The sequence below is a fragment of the Tenrec ecaudatus genome, chromosome 1 (assembly GCF_050624435.1).
Source record: "Tenrec ecaudatus isolate mTenEca1 chromosome 1, mTenEca1.hap1, whole genome shotgun sequence".
NCBI lineage: Eukaryota > Metazoa > Chordata > Mammalia > Afrosoricida > Tenrecidae > Tenrec > Tenrec ecaudatus.
In genome coordinates, this window is record NC_134530.1 from 50413353 (window position 1) to 50432197 (window position 18845).

The 18845-nt window shown below is 43.3% G+C and overlaps 1 protein-coding gene across 1 annotated transcript in view; it reads left to right on the top strand.

The window, feature by feature from the left end:
- Positions 1-734: 734 nt before the first annotated feature.
- The window catches only part of WDTC1 (WD and tetratricopeptide repeats 1), a 71668-nt gene continuing 53557 nt past the window's right edge, over positions 735-18845 (top strand). The window contains exon 1 of the mRNA XM_075552939.1: positions 735-1037. The gene's annotated coding sequence lies outside the window, so the exon portion shown is untranslated. The remainder of the gene's footprint in view (positions 1038-18845) is intronic.

Here is an 18845-nt window from a genome sequence, read left to right on the forward strand (position 1 = left end):
TGCCCCTCTTGCACAGAGAGCAGGAACCACAGTGGCTCCACCAGCCTAGGATGGGACCTTGTTTCTCACATCAGCCTGTGAGAGTTCCTCCACTTGTCTGGCCCCTTGGTTCCCCTCCAGGTCATCCAGCGCAGGACTTTGGCTCTCACGTGTCCTTTTCCTTCAGATTTAGGAGGCAAAAGTGCGGAATGTGCCGCTGGGAAGGAAGGACAGGAGTTGGGTAGTAGTGTTGGAGAAAGTGGGGGCACGGACAGTATAGGATGAGGAAGCCCTGAGTCTCTTAGGGAGGGGGCTCTGAGGTGAGGCGCAATGACAAACAAGGGCGTCTCAGAATTCATGGTGGGGGGACGCTTTATGAAAACGTGGGGGTGAGCAGGTGCGTCGAAGTAACTAATGGCAACTAGGCTAGGGGAGCCCACTCCGCCTTAGCGCCTAGCGGAAGGAAAACTACATTTCCCGGCGTGCCCTGGGGCCCCGCCCGGCTTTCCTGCCCACCCACTGGCTGCCGAGCCGGCGAGCGGCGAAGCGGATTGGCCGAGGCAGTATGGGCCTCCCCCACTAGCAGGTTAGTAGGCGCCGCCGAGAGGCAGACGTTAACCCGGCGCGTGGGGAGGCGGGGCGGGGGGGGTCGCCATTCTGGAAATGGCCGCACGCAGTCTGCGTAGCGTAACCGCTGGTTGCGAGACGCGGGGCGGAGGCGGAGACTGCGCAGCGCAGGCGCAGTGCGGCCTCCGCCTGGGTCCCCAGACAGCTGGAGGAGATAAACAGAGGAGGAGGAGGGAGTGTGTGAGAGCGCGCGAGGAAGTGTGAGTGTGTGTGCGCACGGGTGTGAGGCGGTGCTCAGGGGCGGGCGGAGGCGCTGTCCGGCCCCGGCCAGGCGCCGGGCGGCGAGCATGGGAAGGGGCTAGAACTGCCGGTGCCCCTGAGGCCCCTACCCGGGATCCGCGCCCCCGCTCCCGGGAGAGGGGCCGGGCCCCGCGGACGGACATGGGCTCCTGAAGTTGCGCCGCTGCCGCTCTGAGGAAGAGGCCTGACAGGTACGGGTCGCCGCTGCCCCCTGCCCTCCGAGGGCGCCGAGGCTGGAACCGGATCCCGCAGCCGCGGCGCACGGGCCGCCCGCTCCAGGCGGGCCGCAGCCCTGCCGCCCCGGGGGCCTGAGCTCGCTCGCCCGCCCGCCCGCCAGTCCCGGGGCGCGGGGCTGTCCCGGCATGGGGCAGGCCTCGCCGGGGCAGCGGGCAGAGTGGGTCGGGGCAGGATGGGGGTGGAGGGCTGCCCCGGAGATGCCTGGACGGCTGTGGGAGTCCGGGGGACTCTCTGCCAAAGGCGAGGGGGAACGTGTCCCACCACAAGACTTTTTTGTAGTTTTTGTTTGACATCTGATCTGGCGCCGGTCTCGGGAAGAAGAGGGCAGGTGGAAGTGCCGGAGGGCAGCGGTGCCCTGACCTGTTCTGTTTCCTTTCTCCGTGTGTGTGTGTCTGTGTCTGTCCAGGCTTCTGGCAGCCACAGATGCCTTCAGTGGTCCTTCCTGGCCTCAAGCTGAACTCTATAAGGTGTTTTCACCTGGCGCCTGGAGCGCCTGTTAAGGAGGGCCTCTACTAGGAAATGGGCTATTCAGTACCTACTTCGGAGCAAGAGTGGGAAGTGAGGAGATAGAGGGGGACTGGGAACTGGCAAGATCCAATTTGGTTCCGAAAGCTGCAGTGGACCGACCCTTTGGATTTGCTTGGTGCCCTCTGGCCCTCTCCTCTGCTGGCGCTCCCCGGGGTCTCCAGAAAAGAGCCGTGGGGTGTGTAATCCCTGTCTAACCGTCTCATTCTACTGTTTGCTCAAAGTTCTGCCCATCTGTGGCCTTTCATTTCCTGGAGGTAGTGGTAGGACACACACAGTTTGTGAGTTTACAAGCATGTATCTTCCCTAGCCTGCCCAAGGATGGAACGGGTGATCCCAAGGGTGGAGTAGCAGAGAGAGAAGTGCCCCTTCTCTTCATTTCCATTTTTTAATTTTAACTTTTATTGACATAAAATTCACATACCAGATAATTCGATGGTTGGAACGTAGTAAAAAGAGTTGTGCAGGTAAGGGCCCCTTTTTACAAAACCTGACCATCTTGAACGAATACTATTCAGAGGACTCCGGACTCCAAAGAGTTTATACAACTTCTACTTGGCTTGTCCTAGTAATTTCTGTACCCCCAGGTCCTTCTTGAGTGGCCAGTAATTGCTCGCAAAGATGAAGGAACCAGGTAAGGGTATTTCTGGTTTGTGTCCTGGTTGATTCTTCATTGTAGTCCTTATATTAGAGGGATTGAATTGAATTGCGTCCTGTTGCGTGTCAATAACCCAATCTTCTCCAACAGGCCAGGAAGTAAGCAGTGGGCACCTTTGAGCTGAGTCTGAGGTTATCAGTGGATTTCTTCAGTGTAGGTGGTTGTGCTTCATTGCTAGGTGCAAGGAAATAACCTTTATTTCTGAAATAGTTTGTGATTGTGCTGAAATAGTTTGTGCTGTTTTAATTCTGGGGTTCTGCTGTCCTTTTGACCTCGTGTCACTCACACTCAAGACATGTCTCTGTTGTTCAGAAGCGATATTTTGGGGTCAACTCTGCAGAATACTTGCGCAACAATCCATTTTTCTACCTCGTGGTCATGGACGGGGAAGAGGGAATATGGTGATCTTATTACTGTTGGCCATCTTGATATTTTAAAGTCATCACACAACTCGATGTTGCCTCATTGGATGTCTCAGCTAGGCTATTTCACTCACCTGGGTCTCAGGATCTGGAAGGATATAATCCAAGATATTGAAGCCCACTGCCAAATGAACGCCTATGGATCTCCATAAGCCAACTGTTGAAGAAGATACAGAACTGTGACTTGTTCATTAACTATTTGCATCTTGTACCTTTCCTTTTAAGTTGGGTAACCTGGTTGTGCTTGCTTTATTTAAAATTTTATTTATTTTGTTGGTTTAGAGCAGTGGTTCTCAACCTTCCTAATACTGTGACCCTTTCATACAGTTCCTCATGTTGTGGTGACCCCCAACCATAAAATTATTTTCACTGCTACTTCATAACTAATTTTGCTACTGTTATGAATCGTGCGGCCCCTGTGAAAGGGTTGTTGGACCCCCAAAGGGGTCTCAACCCACAGGTTGAGAACCGCTGGTTTAGAGGAAAATGTACACAGTAAAACAAACCAATTCAGCAGTTGGAACATGTGCAGTTCAGTGACACTGGTTATCCTCAGCCATTCCCACCTTCCTTTCTGAGTTGCCCCTTTTACATGACATCAACTCACTGCCCCCAAGGCTTCTCTGTAATCTTTTGAGTTGCTGTTGCCAATTTTATACCAGATAGATGATTCTTCAAAGAGCACAATGCCATTAAGCCAAACGGTTGTTTGATTTGGAGAAGACTTCTGGAGCCCTGGTAGCACAGTGGCTAAACAATTGGGTGCTAGCAGAAAAGGTGGGTGGTTTGAGCCCACCAGCTGCTCCACAGGAGAAAGAGCGGACACTGTGTGCTCGCCTATTAGCCTCCATGTCTTAAAACTGTAAGACCCGGCATGTGCCAAATCACTTGGTTTATGTTCAGTTCTGGCCCCCACTTTACTTAAATTTAACCCTTATAATTTTATTGTGAGGTGAAAATCTTTATTTTTGTATCCTAGTTAGAGAAACGGGTTCAAAGATGTTAAGTAACTTGCTTAAGGTCATACAGCTAATTAGCGGGAGAATTAGAATTCAACCCCAAGTCTGTCTGTTCTGTGATGGTCTGTGACATGAAGAAGGGTTGAAAGGACCAAAGCTAAGAGCCAGAGAGAACACGGTGGTGCCTCAAAAATCTTGGAGAACTGTGGGAAAGGGAACGGGCTTTCACTGTGTGATTCTAGAAGGCAGACTAGAATCTAAGAAAGGAAATTCCGAGAGGGTACATTTTGGTTGATAGACAATTTGCCTAAATATGAAATAGGTGGCCTCGTGAGGGTATAAATTATCCATAATTGGGTTTTTTAAAAATTGGGGGTTTTAAGCAGAAGTTTTCCACTTATCAAGGATATGATAGAGGGATAAACAAGAACCAAAAGAACCACTGTCATCAGATCAGTTCTGACTCACAGAACCCCGTAGAACAAAATAGAACTGGCCCCTTGGCTTTCTGAGACTCAGTCTTTATGGAAGCAGACAGCCTCACCTTTTTCTTGTGGAGTGACTGGTGGGTTGGAACTGCTGGCCTTGTAGTTCGCACTCCATGTATAATCCACAACTCTGTCAGGGCTCCTTGGCAGAGGGTACATATTTATAAGTGATCTTTTAGTTCTTAAACTGATTTTGTGAAAGAGATAATTTTTAGCTGTAAAGAAGTAGCATGTACTACCTATTTTCTGTGCACTTGCTAGCCACTTTTATTTCATTAAGTCCTTAGACATTCCCTATGCAGTTGCTGCCACCACCTTTATTCTCGTTCTCAAATAAGGAAACTGAGGCTCCAGAAAGTTAAGGAATATGCTGGAGGTTACACACTCTGTAGTGATGGGCTGATATTTGAATCTAGGTCTTTCTGTGACCGAGGGTAAATCACATAGCCTTTCTGGGGTGTAGTTTCCTAGCTGTAAAATGAGGCTTAGGACCTCTTAACAAGGAATTTAAATGACTCAAAACATGCTTCTCACTAGACCTCGCTGATTGATTCTACTTGAGAGTCAGGGGTTGGGAATACAGGGACAACACTGTGTTGGCTTCTTGAGGGTGAGTGGGGCCTGAATGAAACCCCGAGAGTTCTGCAGCTCATTCTTCATGCTATTAGTAATAGCTGCTGACTCCTCAACGAGCTCTGTGGCCTTAGTGACTAATACCTTAAAAACTTGAGGCCTGAATAAGGGGAGGCAGCAGCCAACAGGTTGGAGTTTAGATTGGAAAGGAAGCTCTGTTTTTCAGTAGAGTCAGATTCCAGGGTCACTGTTTGCCTTTTTACTTTTGATGTCATATTGTAGGGTGAACAAGGTCACAACTCCTAAGCTCATGACAGAGCTGGATACCAAGCATAATGACCCTTTATCCTCCCTATAGCCGCCTGGGGGAGGTATTAACCCCATTTCCTTGCGGGAGGCTGGGGAGCGGAGAAGAACAGGCTGCTCTCCAGAGGCAGCGTTAGGATCAAGGCCTATGGACAACAAAACGAAACACCACCGGGTCCTGTGCCAGCCCCATAACTGTTTGAACTCCTTGTTGCATCTGGTTGAGCGTCTTCTTCTTGTTCGATGCCCCTCTACATTACCAAGCATGATGTCTTTCTCTAAGAACGAGTCTGGATGACAACCTGACAGACAAGTAGTGGTATTTAGTAATAATAATTTTTTAGTGGTGAACGGCCTGAGTTCCAGTTGATTATTTCATATTTGTACAACTTTGGTCAGATTAGCTTCTTTGTGCTCCACTATTATTACCCTCGTTTTAACCCTTTAAAACGAGGGTAATAATAGTGTCTGTCTCATGCGGTCGTTGTGAGGAGTTAATGATAGAACACTTGTAAAATGCTTAGAGTGTCAGTAAATATTATTTACCAGAGACTGCTTAATGAATATTATTTACCAGACTCAGTGCAATGCATTTCATTTGCATAGCTCTTCCATTCCTAAGTATCCTTGCAAAGTGAGCATTATCCTAGAAGCCCTTGCTTACACAGGAAACTGAGGCCTAGCAGTGATACATTACACAGAAATTAGGGGCTGGGGTTTGAACTTTAAGTCTGTCACATTCCATAGTGCAACTTTTTTCATTCATTTCTACTAGTTTCAATGAACGGTGTATGTTGGCAGTGCAGCTGACTCCTTTTGTTATTCTTTTGCATAGGATTGTCCCAGTAGGAAAACCACTATAAACAGAGTAAAAGGAAACTTCCATACCTCTTTTGCATAATTCAGAATGTTGAAAGGGGGTCACTCACCCAGAGGAAAAAGAATACAGGTGATGTGGGTTCCAGACCCACTCTTCTACTAACCACTGTTGTGTCCTTAGAATCATATGACAGTGGCATTGAAGTCCGTTTGTAGTTCAGTCTACCTCTCCTTTTATCGAGGGGGAAATGGGCTGGCAGTGCAATGTCTTACTCAGACCCATACAGCCAATTAGAAGCAGAGACTGAGCCCAGATCCCAGTTTTCTTCCTCAGTACTTCATGGCATGACACTTCAGTTTCGCCTTGTTAAATGAGGGTAGTACGATGTGGGGAGTGCCGGGAACCCCTGACTTCTGCTTGATGGTGCTGGTGTAAGTTGAATACTACCTCTGTTTTGGTTTTGTTTTCATTATTCTTGATTTTTTATTAATATCTTTATAAATTTTGTATATTCTTGGGCCTGATAACATCAACAAATTACACTCTGTGACAGTGTATGTAGTACATAGTACATATTGCTGCACCAGTGCTAACATTCTGAGCACCCGTTGGCAGTAACAGCCCACAATCCATGTGCAGAGTCCCCACGTAGATTAAGCCTCCACTGAATTCTTTCTGATCACTAACCAAGAATGTAGGTAATATTGTAGGGTACAAAAGAAACCCCATCTCAAATATAATTTACGGAAAACATGTATTAAATCTCAAAAGAGGGGCAAGACAAAGACACGGATATATCATCTAGATGAGGGAGGCCATTAATTAGTGTGATGTTAAAATGGCATCCAAAAATAACTGAATAAATAAAAATGTCATCCGAGGGTTTGTTGAGATACCGAGCTTTCCAAAAGACATGGGAAGACCAGGAAACTGTCACAAATTCATGATTGGTGGCAGATTGATACAGAGGTGGGGTGACCGAAGTGGAAACAGGACCAGGATTGGGATTGTTAGATATGAAGGCTTACAAGATTGGTCCAAGGCCCTTTAACCAAGGGAGGTAGGACAACACTGATAGTCATGACTATCACTCATGATTATGTGATCCCCTTTATTGTGTCCAGTACTGTGACCTCCATTAAGGGCACACCCAGATAAGCACCTTTCTGGAAAAGATCAGTCCCAGGAAAAGGACATGATGCTTGGTAACGAGGGGAATTGAATGAGGGAAAGGTCCTCAACAAGGTGGACTGACACAGCAGCTGTATCAGTGGACTCAGGCATAGAAACAATGGTGAGCATGGGACAGAACTGTGCAGTGTTGTGCATAGGGTCGCTATGGGTCAGGGCTGACTCAATGACACCTAACAGCAACAGCAGGCAAGCCCCTGAGAGAAACGGCCCCTCCCTGGGATGGCTGGAGAGGGATGTAGGTAATCAACTCTCCAATGCACTGTACCTGAGAGCAAGATTATCTACATAGTTGATTAATGATCAGAAAGAATTCAGTGGAGGCTTAATCTATGTGGGGACTCTGCACATGGATTGTGGGCTGTCACTGCCATCCACAGCCTTTTGCAAACGGGTGCTGGGAATTTGAGTTAAATAAATAAAGGACAGTTGTAAGTACAGTTTGTCATACTTCTAACTAATATAAGTCAGAGACTGGCTGCAATAAAATTGCATTTGAATTATGGTGTTGCTCAAAAGTTTTAGAAGCAGCATGGCCTGCTCTAAGAACAAACAAATGTGTTTTGGAGGAATTACAACCCAAATACTTCTTGGAAGCAAGAATGGTAAGACTTTATCTCACATCCTTTATCCTTTGGACATATTATCAGGAGGAACTAGTCCCTGGAGAAGGACATCATGCTTGCTAAAGAGGGTCAGCAGAAAAAGAAGACCCTCAGTGAGATAGACTGGCACAATAGCTGCAACAATGGGCTGAAACACACAATGCTTCTGAGCTTGGCACAGTGCCGGGCAGGGTTTTGTTCAGTTGTATGTAGTGTCTCTGTGAGTTAGAACTGGTCTGGAAGCACCTAACAACAACAGCAATTGTTTGTTGGCTTCTCACAGAATTATTGTCATGTTCAAATAAAACATGTAAGCAAAAGTACTTTGACAGGTATAAAACATGGAACCTATGCATGCGTTATTCATCAGCAAGTATTTATTGGTGCCTACTGAGCTCACATCACTACTGGTAGATCTACAGAGAGCCATAGAGGTGTTTGAGATGCTTTTAGTCTTTTAAGGAAGATAAGCCACGTACATAACTTGACAGTTAAAGGAAAGGGTGAGAATTGATTTTGTCTTCATAAGTTGTGATTCTGAGGTAGCAAAGAAAATAATTTAGGGTTTCTATTTTTTTAACAGATATAATTCACATGCCATAAAATTCATTCTCTAATGTACACAGTTTAGTGGTGCTAAGTATAGTCACCAAGTTTGACTACTGACGCCGGAACATTTTTTCACCCCTTACCTATTCTTGACATTTTATTTAAGCGGAACCTTGTGATATGTGGTCTTTGGTGATCAGTTTTTTGGTTTGTTGCTTTTCATTTAAAAGTGTTTACAAGTTTTACCCAGTATGTCACATGAATCATGTGACACTCCTTTGTATGGCAGAATACTGTCCCATTATGCAGATATATCACATTGTATTTGTCAGTTAATGGAGATCTGAGAGTTGCTTCTACTTTTTAACTGTTGTGAATATGAACATTCATATGCATATTTGTGTGTGGACGTTTTTTAATTTCTCTTGGGTATATACTTAGGAGTGGAATTGCTGGGTCAAAATGATAACTTTGTTTAAACCTTTTGAGGTGGAACTTTTCTTAAATGTTTTTTTCTTACTGCAAATAATACCGAGACTCACACTTTACATTAATGGTGTGCTGATTTTCCATGTAATGTTCATAACAGCCTTAGGAAATAGATACTATTATGTATGTATAACAAATGAAGAAGTAGCCAGTAGTTTTCAATTACTTACTATGTCCAAGCATTGTTTTCTAGCATATTATCTTACTTAAAGGTCCCAATAACCCAATGAGATAGGTATTATTTTCCTACAGTATCGGTGAAACCACAGGGCTTTAAAGAAGGTAATTTTGTCCAAGATCATACAGCCAACCAACCTGGTGAGTGGTAAAGCCAGGTTCAAGTTTCTTTCAGTTCTAAGGTGACTCCTTTTTTTTAAATCATTTTATTGGCGGCTCGGACAACTCTTATCACAATCCATCCATCCATCGCGTCAAGCACATTTGTCAAGTATATTTGTACATTTGTTGCCATCATCATTTTCAAAACACTTTCTTTCTACTTGAGTCTTTGGTATCAGCTTCTCATTTTTCCCCCTCCCTTTCCCACTGTCCCGCCCTCATGAACCTTTCCTTGATTCTAAGTACTTATTTATACCTTATTATAAAGCATATATTTATAAATGTGCACTTTATAGAATATATCGGAATGGAAAGAAAAATAATAAAATCACGTGTTGTCCTACCTTAGAGATAACCACAATATAAATTTTTGGTGCATACTCTTCCTGTTGGAACCCTGGTGCCGTAGTGGTTACGCCTTGGCTGCAAACCGCAAGGTTGGGCAATTAGAAACCACCAGCCACTCCGTAAGAGAAAAACAGGGAGGATATGGGCTTCTATAAGCAGTTACAGTCTCAGGAACTCACAGGGGCAGTTCTGTGAGTTCATACCTGTGAGTCTAGACCCTGTGCTACAGTGTATCCATGAGTCACATCAATTCCATGGCAGTGAGTTTAGTTATAGGTATATATACTTTGTTTATTAATTTTCCTCTTTCAAGACTAGAATGACCATGCAGATGTCTTAATCTGATTTGTTAATTATATACCATATGACGAGTGAGTTTCCACTTCAATGTTTTCTATACTTTTAATGATTCTTTAATAGCAAAATTTTAAAAATATTTTCTTTTAAAAAAACTTTTTCAGGGGCTCCAATAGAAAGTAAATGTTTAGAAAATAATGATGGCAATATATGTACAAATATGCCTGATACAATTGATGTATAGATTGTTACAAGAGCTGTATGATCCCTCAATAAAATGATCTTTTAATAAAAATTAATGAATTTTTAAAACATTTTTATTGTGAATTGGATAAAGGTTTACAGAGAAAATAAGCTTTCTATTCAACAATTCCACACATTTTGTCTCATGTAAGATTACAATTCCTACAATGTAACATCACTTACCCTCTTCTTCCCCATGTTGCCTAGTTTCATTTCTCTTCCTCAGTCCTTCTGAACTTTGCCCTTTGGTAGATGCTGCCCCTTTGATCTCAAATAAATGATTATTCTAAGGTGTACATACCTCACCAGTGTTATTGCTGTCCTTATAGACCTGTCTATGGTTTGGTTGAAAATTGAGCCATAGGAATGAGTTCATTTCCAGATCTACAGTGTGAGTAAGGGCCTTAGGAGTCCCTCGGTCATTATCTAACCTGGAACCCTGGCCCTTTTTATGATTTCAGTTTTGCTCTACATTTTTCTCCCACTCTGTCCAAGACCTTCTAATGTGATCCTCTGCAGGAAGCGGTAGCCTGACACCACCTAGTTCTTCGGGTCTCAGAGTCATGAAGACTGACATTCACACAATCCATTGGACCGCCGGACTGATTATTTCCATGTGTCTTTGCCGGGGAGAGCACAATAGTTGCCTCTTAGATGGCCTCTCAGGAACTTGTAAGACCCCAGATGCTACACAAAAGGGAAGTAAAAAAGCAAACAAAAATTTTTACTAGAAAAATTTCAAATACCATATCTAGAAAGTAATCAAAATATAGAATGCTTGTACATGTGCTCCCATCCTATTTCAAAAACCATCAGGATTCTGCCATTCTTGTTTCAGTCTGTCCTACTTTCCACCCCTATTCTGGTTTTTGTTTATAAGGTAAATTTTACCTGCATTGAAATGTTCATGTCTCCATGGTTTACTTTTTATTGTTGTTTCCATGGTATGCTTTTGATAAATAGATGTACTCATGTAACCATACAGCCATCAAAATAGTGATGCTTTCCATCACTTCTGGAAGTTCTCTGATGGCCTTTATCAATCCATAAGTCCCCAGGTAACACGGTTCTGATGTGCCCCTATGTAGTTCTGTCTATCCTAGAACTGAATGTAAGTCTTAGATGAGTCATAGAAGTGGAATCATAGACCATGTTTCTGTTTTTAACGTCTGGCTTCTGTTGCCCAGATGTTTTGAGATCCACTCTCACGGTCGCCTAGATTAGTAGCTCCTTAGTTGTTTGTTTCTTTTAGATAGCAATCTTATTGGAATATAATTCATATATCATATAATTCACCCATTTAAATGTACAATTCAGTAGTTTATCATGTATATGTAACCGTCACCACAGTCAACTCTGGAACATTACCATCACTTCAACAAGAAGCCCTATACCACAATAAGACACCACTTCGTGTCCACCAGAATGACTGTCCATAATGTAAAAAGCAAGGATATGGAGAAATTAGAACACTTGTACATTGCAGGTGTGAACATAAAAGGTGCAGTCATTGTGGGAGTTTGGTGGTTCCTCAAAAGTCCAACAGAGTTATCATATGATCTGACAGTCCACTTTTAGCTACACAATCCTACTGCCATTAAGTTGATTCTAAGATGATATATGGAAGCAGACTGCCTCATTTTTTTCTTCAGCTGGTAGGTTTGAAGCACTAACCTTGTGGCTAGCAGCCCAAAGCCCAACCTGCAGTGCCACTACCACTCCTTTAGGTTTGCATAAGGGAGTCAAAAACTTGTCAAAAAATTCCATTATCACACAAAAAAAAATTCCATTATCTTCCAGTTACATTTTTGCATTTAAATTGCCCTGTTATACTAAACAGAACAAAAACAGGCACTCAAACAAATACATATATTCCCCAGATTTTCAAACGGTCTCTCTGTCTTCACTCTTTTTGTGTCTGTTAATGTCCTTCACGCTTAAGAAATACTTACAACAGCACACCTATTTTTGCTAAACAAAGAAATCCAAAGGGGATTTTTGCTTTAATTAAAAGGGGAAAAAAGCAAAACGGCAAACGGATGTGCAGCATTTATTTTGCAGCAGCGAGAGTAGTGTCACCAAGCACCTTTCCTGGAACTACACTAAACATACATGATTTCCATGGTCTATGGATTGTGCTGTTATGTCATTCCTGCTTTTAACCCTCTGTTAAATGGTATTCCGAGTTATGGTAGCCTCGTGTATAGAATGGTTGGGTAAGCATTGGACTGCTAGCTGCAAAGTTGGTGGTTCAAACCTACCAGCCACTCCAAGGGTGAATGATGAGACTATTTGCTCCTTTGAATATATTCAAAGCCTCTAAAATCCTATATAGGGTCACTATGTATCAGCGTCAACTCTATGGTATGGGTTTGTTGGATTTGGCAGGTTATTTTGGGGGTCTGGGAATGTAGTAATTTTTTCCCCCGTTTAAATCAATGGTAATTACTTGGTCCCTTTACTCCTATTCCAGCTTGTGAAGTTTTCATAGGAGCACTGCTTTCAGATCAATGAGTAGCCTGCACTTACACAGACATGTTCACAGCAGCACTCTCCACAGTGGCTGGAAGGTGGAAACAATCCAAACGTCCATCATAGGATGACTGCATAAACAATGTTGTAGCAGCCAAAAAAAGGAAGGAAATATTGATAAATACTGCAACATGGATAAACCTTTGAAATGAAAGATCAGAAAGAAGTTATTTTGTTAAAAACAAGGGAGCAGGCATCATCAAAACAAAAAATCTTACAGTGAATGGGGCGAGGAGTGGAGACCCAAAGCCCATTTGTAGGTCACTGGACACCCCCTTACAGAAGGGCCTCAGGGAGGAGATGAGCCATTCAGGATGCGATGTAGCAACAATGAAACATACAACTTCTCTCTAGTTCCTAAATGCTTCCTTCCCTGCCCCCTCCCCCCCATCATCCCAATTCTACCTTGCAAGTCTGGCTAGACCAGAGGATGTACACAGGTACAGATAGGAACTGGAAACACAGGGAACCTAGGGCCGATGATCCCTTCAGGACCAGTGGTGAGAGTGGCGATACTGGGAGGGTAGAAGGAGGGTGGGTTGGAAAGGGGGAACCAATGACAAGGATCTACATGTGACGGACAACAGAAAAGTGGGTAAAGGGAGACATCGGACAGATCAAGATATGACAATATAATTTATAAATTATCAAGGGTTCATAAGGGATAGGGGAGCAGGGAGGGAAAAAACAAGGACCTGATGCCAGGGGCTTAAGTGGAGAGCAAATGTTTTGAGAGTAATGAGGGCAATGAATGTACAAAAGTGCTTTGCACAATTAATTTATGTATGGATTGTGATAAGAGTTGTATGAGCCCTTAAAATGATTAAAAATAGCCCCTAATAAATTGTAAAAATTAAAAAAATAAAATTAAAAAAAAAACAAGATAGGCTGGATGAACAATTGCAGGAGAAAACAAAGGGACCGATAGTTACGAGGGGACATGGGAGACGGGGAGGTGGGTGGAAAGGTAGTGGTATTAATATATACCCAGGTTCAAGGGAACAACAAGCTATACAAATCTGTGGTGAGGAGGGTGTAGGAGATCTGGTAGGCTGGGACCAAGGGTAATGTAACTAAGAGCAATGGCTGAAATTCTGGGTGGGACAGCATGATAGTGGGACAGGAGGGAAGTCAAAGGAAACGGAGGAAAGCACTGGGAGGCAGAGGGCATTTATAGAGGTCTAGATAAAGGCATGTACATATGCAAAAATATTTATACATGAGGATGGGGAAATAGATCTATGTGCCATATTTATAGGTTTAGTATTAAGGTAGCAGAAGGACATTGGGCCTCCACTCAAGTACACCCTCAATGCAAGAATACTTTCTTCTATTAAATTGGCATTCTATGATGCTCACGTTCCCGGCACAACCGCTGAAGACAAAGTGGATAAACAACTAAATGTGGGGAAGAAAGCTGATGGTGCCCAGCTGTCAAAAGAGATAGTGTCTGGTATCTTAAAGACTTGAAGGTAAACAAGCGGCCATCTGGGTCAGAAGCAATAAAGCGCACATTGTAGAAGCACACCAGCCTGTGTGATCAGGAGGTGCTGAAGGCATCAGTTATCAGGCTTCAAAGAACAAAACATCATATTGTATTCTCACCGCCCTGACATAGCTGCTGAAGACAAATGGGTGCATAAGCAAATGTGGTAAAGAAAGCTGATGGTGCCCAGCTATCAAAAGATATAGCATCTGGGGTCTTAAAGGCTTGGAGGTAAACAAGCGGCCACCTAGCTCAGAAGCAACAAAGTCGACATGAAGGAAGCACACCAGCCTGTGAGACCACAAGGTGTCAAGGGATCAGGTATCATCAGAACAAAAATATCTCACCATAGTGAATGAGCGGGGGAGTGTGGAATGGAGAGCCAAAGCACATTTGTAGGCCACTGGACATTCCCTTAAAGAAGGGTTTTGGGGAGGAGATGAACCAGTCAGGGTGTGATGTAGCAACGATGAAATATACAACTTTCCTCTAGTTCCTAAATGCTTTCTCCCCTCAACCCACTCCCACTGTCATGATCCGAATCCTACCTTGCAAGTCTGACTAGACCAGATGATGTACACTGGTACAGATGGGAACTGGAAACACAAGGAAGCCAGGCGGATGATGCTCTCAGGACCAGTGGCGTGAGTGGAGATACTTGTAGGGCAAAAGGAGGGTGGGTTGGAAAGGAGAAACCTATTTCAAGGAGCTATATGTGACCTCCTCCCTGGGGGACATACAACATAAAAGTGGGTGAAGGGAGACATCAAACAGGCCAAGATATGACAAAATAATAATTTATAAATTATCAAGGGCTCATGAGGGAGGGGGGACTGGGGAGGGAGGGGGAGAAAAAGAGGACCTGATGCAAACGGCTAAAGTGGAGAGCAAATGCTTTGAAAATGATGAGGGCAAAGAATGTACAAAATTGCTTTACACAATTGATGTATATATGGATTTTGATAGGAGTTGTATGAGCCCCTAATAAAATGATTTTTAAAACAAAAAAAATGATTAAAAATAAATAAATAAAAACAAGGGAGCCCCACATTATGCCAATAAGTGTATCTATAGAAACAGCAAGCAGATTGGTGATTGACATGTTCTGGGGAGATAGGCATGAATACTGTTCGGTGGGTATGAGGTGTTTAAGTGGTGAAGCTAGATAGAAGTATTGGTTGCACAGTGTAATCAATGTACTAAATGCCATTGAATTGTACACTTAAAAATGGTTAACTTGTGTTATGTGAATTTGACCTCCATTACAAAGAAAGAAAGCCACACCATGTAGCTATTATCCCTTTATTCCCCATCCTCTCAACCCTAAGCATCTTCTAATCTACATCTATAGACATGTCTGTTCTGGGCATTTCATGTAAATGGAGCCAAACAATGTGTGGCCTTTTATCGGCATCCTTCACTTGGTATAATATTCCCAAGGTTCATTCATAAGGTAGTATCATCCAGTACGTAAATATACGTGTACCATGTCTTAGTTGTACACTCACCAATCCTTGAGCATTTGGGTTATCTCCACCTTTTGACTATTTTGAGTAATGCTACCATAAACACTCATGTCCAAGATTTTATGTGGAGCTCATTTATTATTTTTGACACACTGTTTACCCTCTGATACTGCATATCCAAGTTGGTATAACTGCTAAAGACGCCCAACTGCCCATGCCGAAACATCCTACAGTAGAATTACTCATGTCAGCTGTGACTTTCTGGGTGGGAATGAGGAAGAAATATTGTAACCCACACCACTGAGCCTATAATAAAATCTTAGTAGAATTCAGATTTGGCTGACATTGAGCACCTACTACAATCCAGGCATTATTATGTATTTCCTTATACATTTTGTCATTTATTGCTCACAGCAACACATCGAGGGCGATATTCTCATCCCCATTTCACAAATTAGGAAATTGCAACCCAGAAAGTTAAGCAACTTGCCCAAGTAAATACTAATTGATTGACAGGGTTGGAATTCAGAGCCAGGTACCTAAATGTTTTAAATCTTCTGTTTGTTATTATCCAAAAGCCCAAACAAAAGACCATGACACAAGTGAAATGGATTGTTCCTTGTTGTCTGGATGTTACTGTTCAGTCCTTAGTTCCAGATAAGTAATCTTTGTAGTTGTACTTTGTCCCAAGGTTTCTTCCCCTTTGCATTGTAAAATAGATTAATTCCTCCCAATCATGATATTAATTGAATTTTATTTTCTTATTAGCTTCCTTTATAAAACCAGAGACAGGCATATAATAGTGTAAGCTAAAAGTTGGGGGAAGGGATAGGATTAAGTGGGCATATGCCAGTCACTTTAGAACTTTACAATAGACTACCTTTGGGGCAGTATAACATCAGCACATTGTTGTTATGTCCTGTCAACCAAGTCAGTTCCGACCCATAGTGACCGTATGCACACCTGAATAAATCACTGCCCTGGTCCTACCCCATGCTCAGCACGGTGTTATGTTTGAGCCCATTGTTGCAGCCACTGTGTCAGTCCCTCTTGTCGAGGGTTTTCCTCTTTTTCCCCGACCCACTAGTCTGCCAAGCATGTTGTCCTTCTCCAGGGACTAGTCCTTCCTGAGAACGCGTCCTAAGTACATACATGCAGTCTTGCCATCCTTGCCCCTGAGGAACTTTCCAACTGCTCTTAGTTCCTTTTGACATTCTGCCATGTTTCCTCCCTCCTTGCCATGGTACTAAGATATTTTCTATACTCTCCTCCTTTTCATCGAGTATCTGTTAGAGCCGACCTGCAGTACCCTAAGTCACAGCAGAATGACACGGACTGGGCAATTTCCCCTCCTGTTGTGCTTTGTCATTTTGAATTGAAACTGGCTGTGCCTTTCATCTCAGTATCCTCCCATGTCTAATACATTGGTACCTAGTAAACACTCAATAGTTTAAGAAAGTTCATGAATGAATAGTGTCAAATTTAGTTTGTTCTTTCGGCGAAGTGTGTCCATAGTCTTCCTTACTCTAGGAAATCCAGTGGTTACTTAGGATTGTGGTGTAGAGAATGGGCTTTGGAATCATACCGTCCTGGGATTGTGCAACTACTTTCACCCCAGTTTCTTAGCTATATGATCATTGGAAACTAATTTCATGTCTTTTGATCTGTTTCCTTATCTGTAAAATAATAATAGCACCTGCCATTCAACTCTTTGAACACTTTTCCTCTAGCACCTTAGCACCAGCTGTTCCATCGCCCCTGAAGTGTCTTCCACTAACTTTGCTTCTTGTTAATCATGTTTCAACTTAAGTGTCATCTTCTTAGAAAGCTCCTCTATATCAGACAGAATTCATAGTTGTAAACAATAAAAACCAATTCATAACTATTGAAAGGATATTAGGAAAACCCACAAAGAATTTTAAGACCAGAGCCAGGCTTGAAGAATGGGCTGAAACAAGCAAGGGAAATTAGGGAACCACCAGGACCGGTCACAGAGCACCGACGCCACTACCATTTTCACAGCTGATGCTGCTCACCCCAAGTGTATTGGGCCTGAATGGTCACCTTAGCCATCCCTTACTGCTCACATGCTCGCCCAGAGGCTCCTATGACTTTGTAATACTAGGTCTCGATTCAAGGTCTGAGACTAATGTGCCTAATTGGTATAGCCTTGGCCATGCACACTTACTGTACAGACTAAAGGACCTCAAGAAAGTAGTCTAAGTAAAAAAGAAAGAAAATAGTCTCGATATTCAGCATAGGGGAAAAGGGACTCTACCTCCTACCAGATTCCTAAGATAAGATTCCCAAAATATAGCCAAAGGTTCAAATACTGAGCAACCCGAAAACTCCATGAATGCACACTACATCATCTTTGACCTCAAGCCTAAAAGTAGACACAAGTAGCTTTTGTATCCGTTGGTTTTATATTCAATAAGGTACTTTTCACCACCACATCTTTTCTTTTTCTTTTTGGTATTCATTATATATCCTCTCCTGCTAGAGTCTACAGTACCATAATTATGAGCAAAGATCTTGCCTCTTTCATTCACTGTTATATCTCATGGGCCTGGAATAATCAGCCAGTAAAATACAAGGGGGCTTCAAAAAGTCCAGGGGAAAGTTGTAATCCCGTCTTTCATGGCCTTCTTGCACCTGCCTTAGAGTAGGTGCGTCATGTGCATTTTGGTTGAATCAATGAGTGACTATAAAACACCACCATACCTGGCACATGCCAAAACAAACCCATTGCCACCGAGTTGATTTCAATTCATAGTGACCCTGTAAGTACATCGTAGTTGGCAACTTAGGGTTCTTTGCATAATATCACATTCTTTTCAGGATCAAAGTAAAAGGAAAGCCATTGTACATGTAACAGTCACAGCAGTCCTCTGAGAGGACAGGGCTGCGGGAAATAAATGTGCCGTTTTTGGTGAAGAAAATTAAGAGACTTGACCACGTTCAAACAATAGTTTTACTAATACCAGCTATGCTCACTGACTTTCATTTTCTATCCATAATAGGCCTCACCCAAATCCTTAACGACTGCGGAGTTGTCATGGCTTGGACTTCTATGTCAAAAATGAGCATACACACAGTCACTGAATCAAACTACTATCCAGTCCATTCTGACTTGCGGCAAACCTATAGTTCAACGAGAGCTGCCCTGTGGGCTTCTGAGACTAACTCTTGAGGAGAGTGAAAAGCTTCATCTTTCTCCCTTGTAGTGGCTGCTGGTTTCAAACTTGACCTTGCATTCAGCAGCCCAACTTGTAACCACTATGCAACCAGAACATGTTTCGCTTACATTAGTTAGTTTAAATTCCCCTTTAGATTTTGATGGCCAGAGGCCCCTGGAAAAAACATCATGAAATTGTACTTGTTCTTGGTGGTGCTTACAGGGTTTCTGGCCCTAGATTGTGCTATGACTGACACACCAGCAACTTCCTGTCTCTCTGGTAATGCG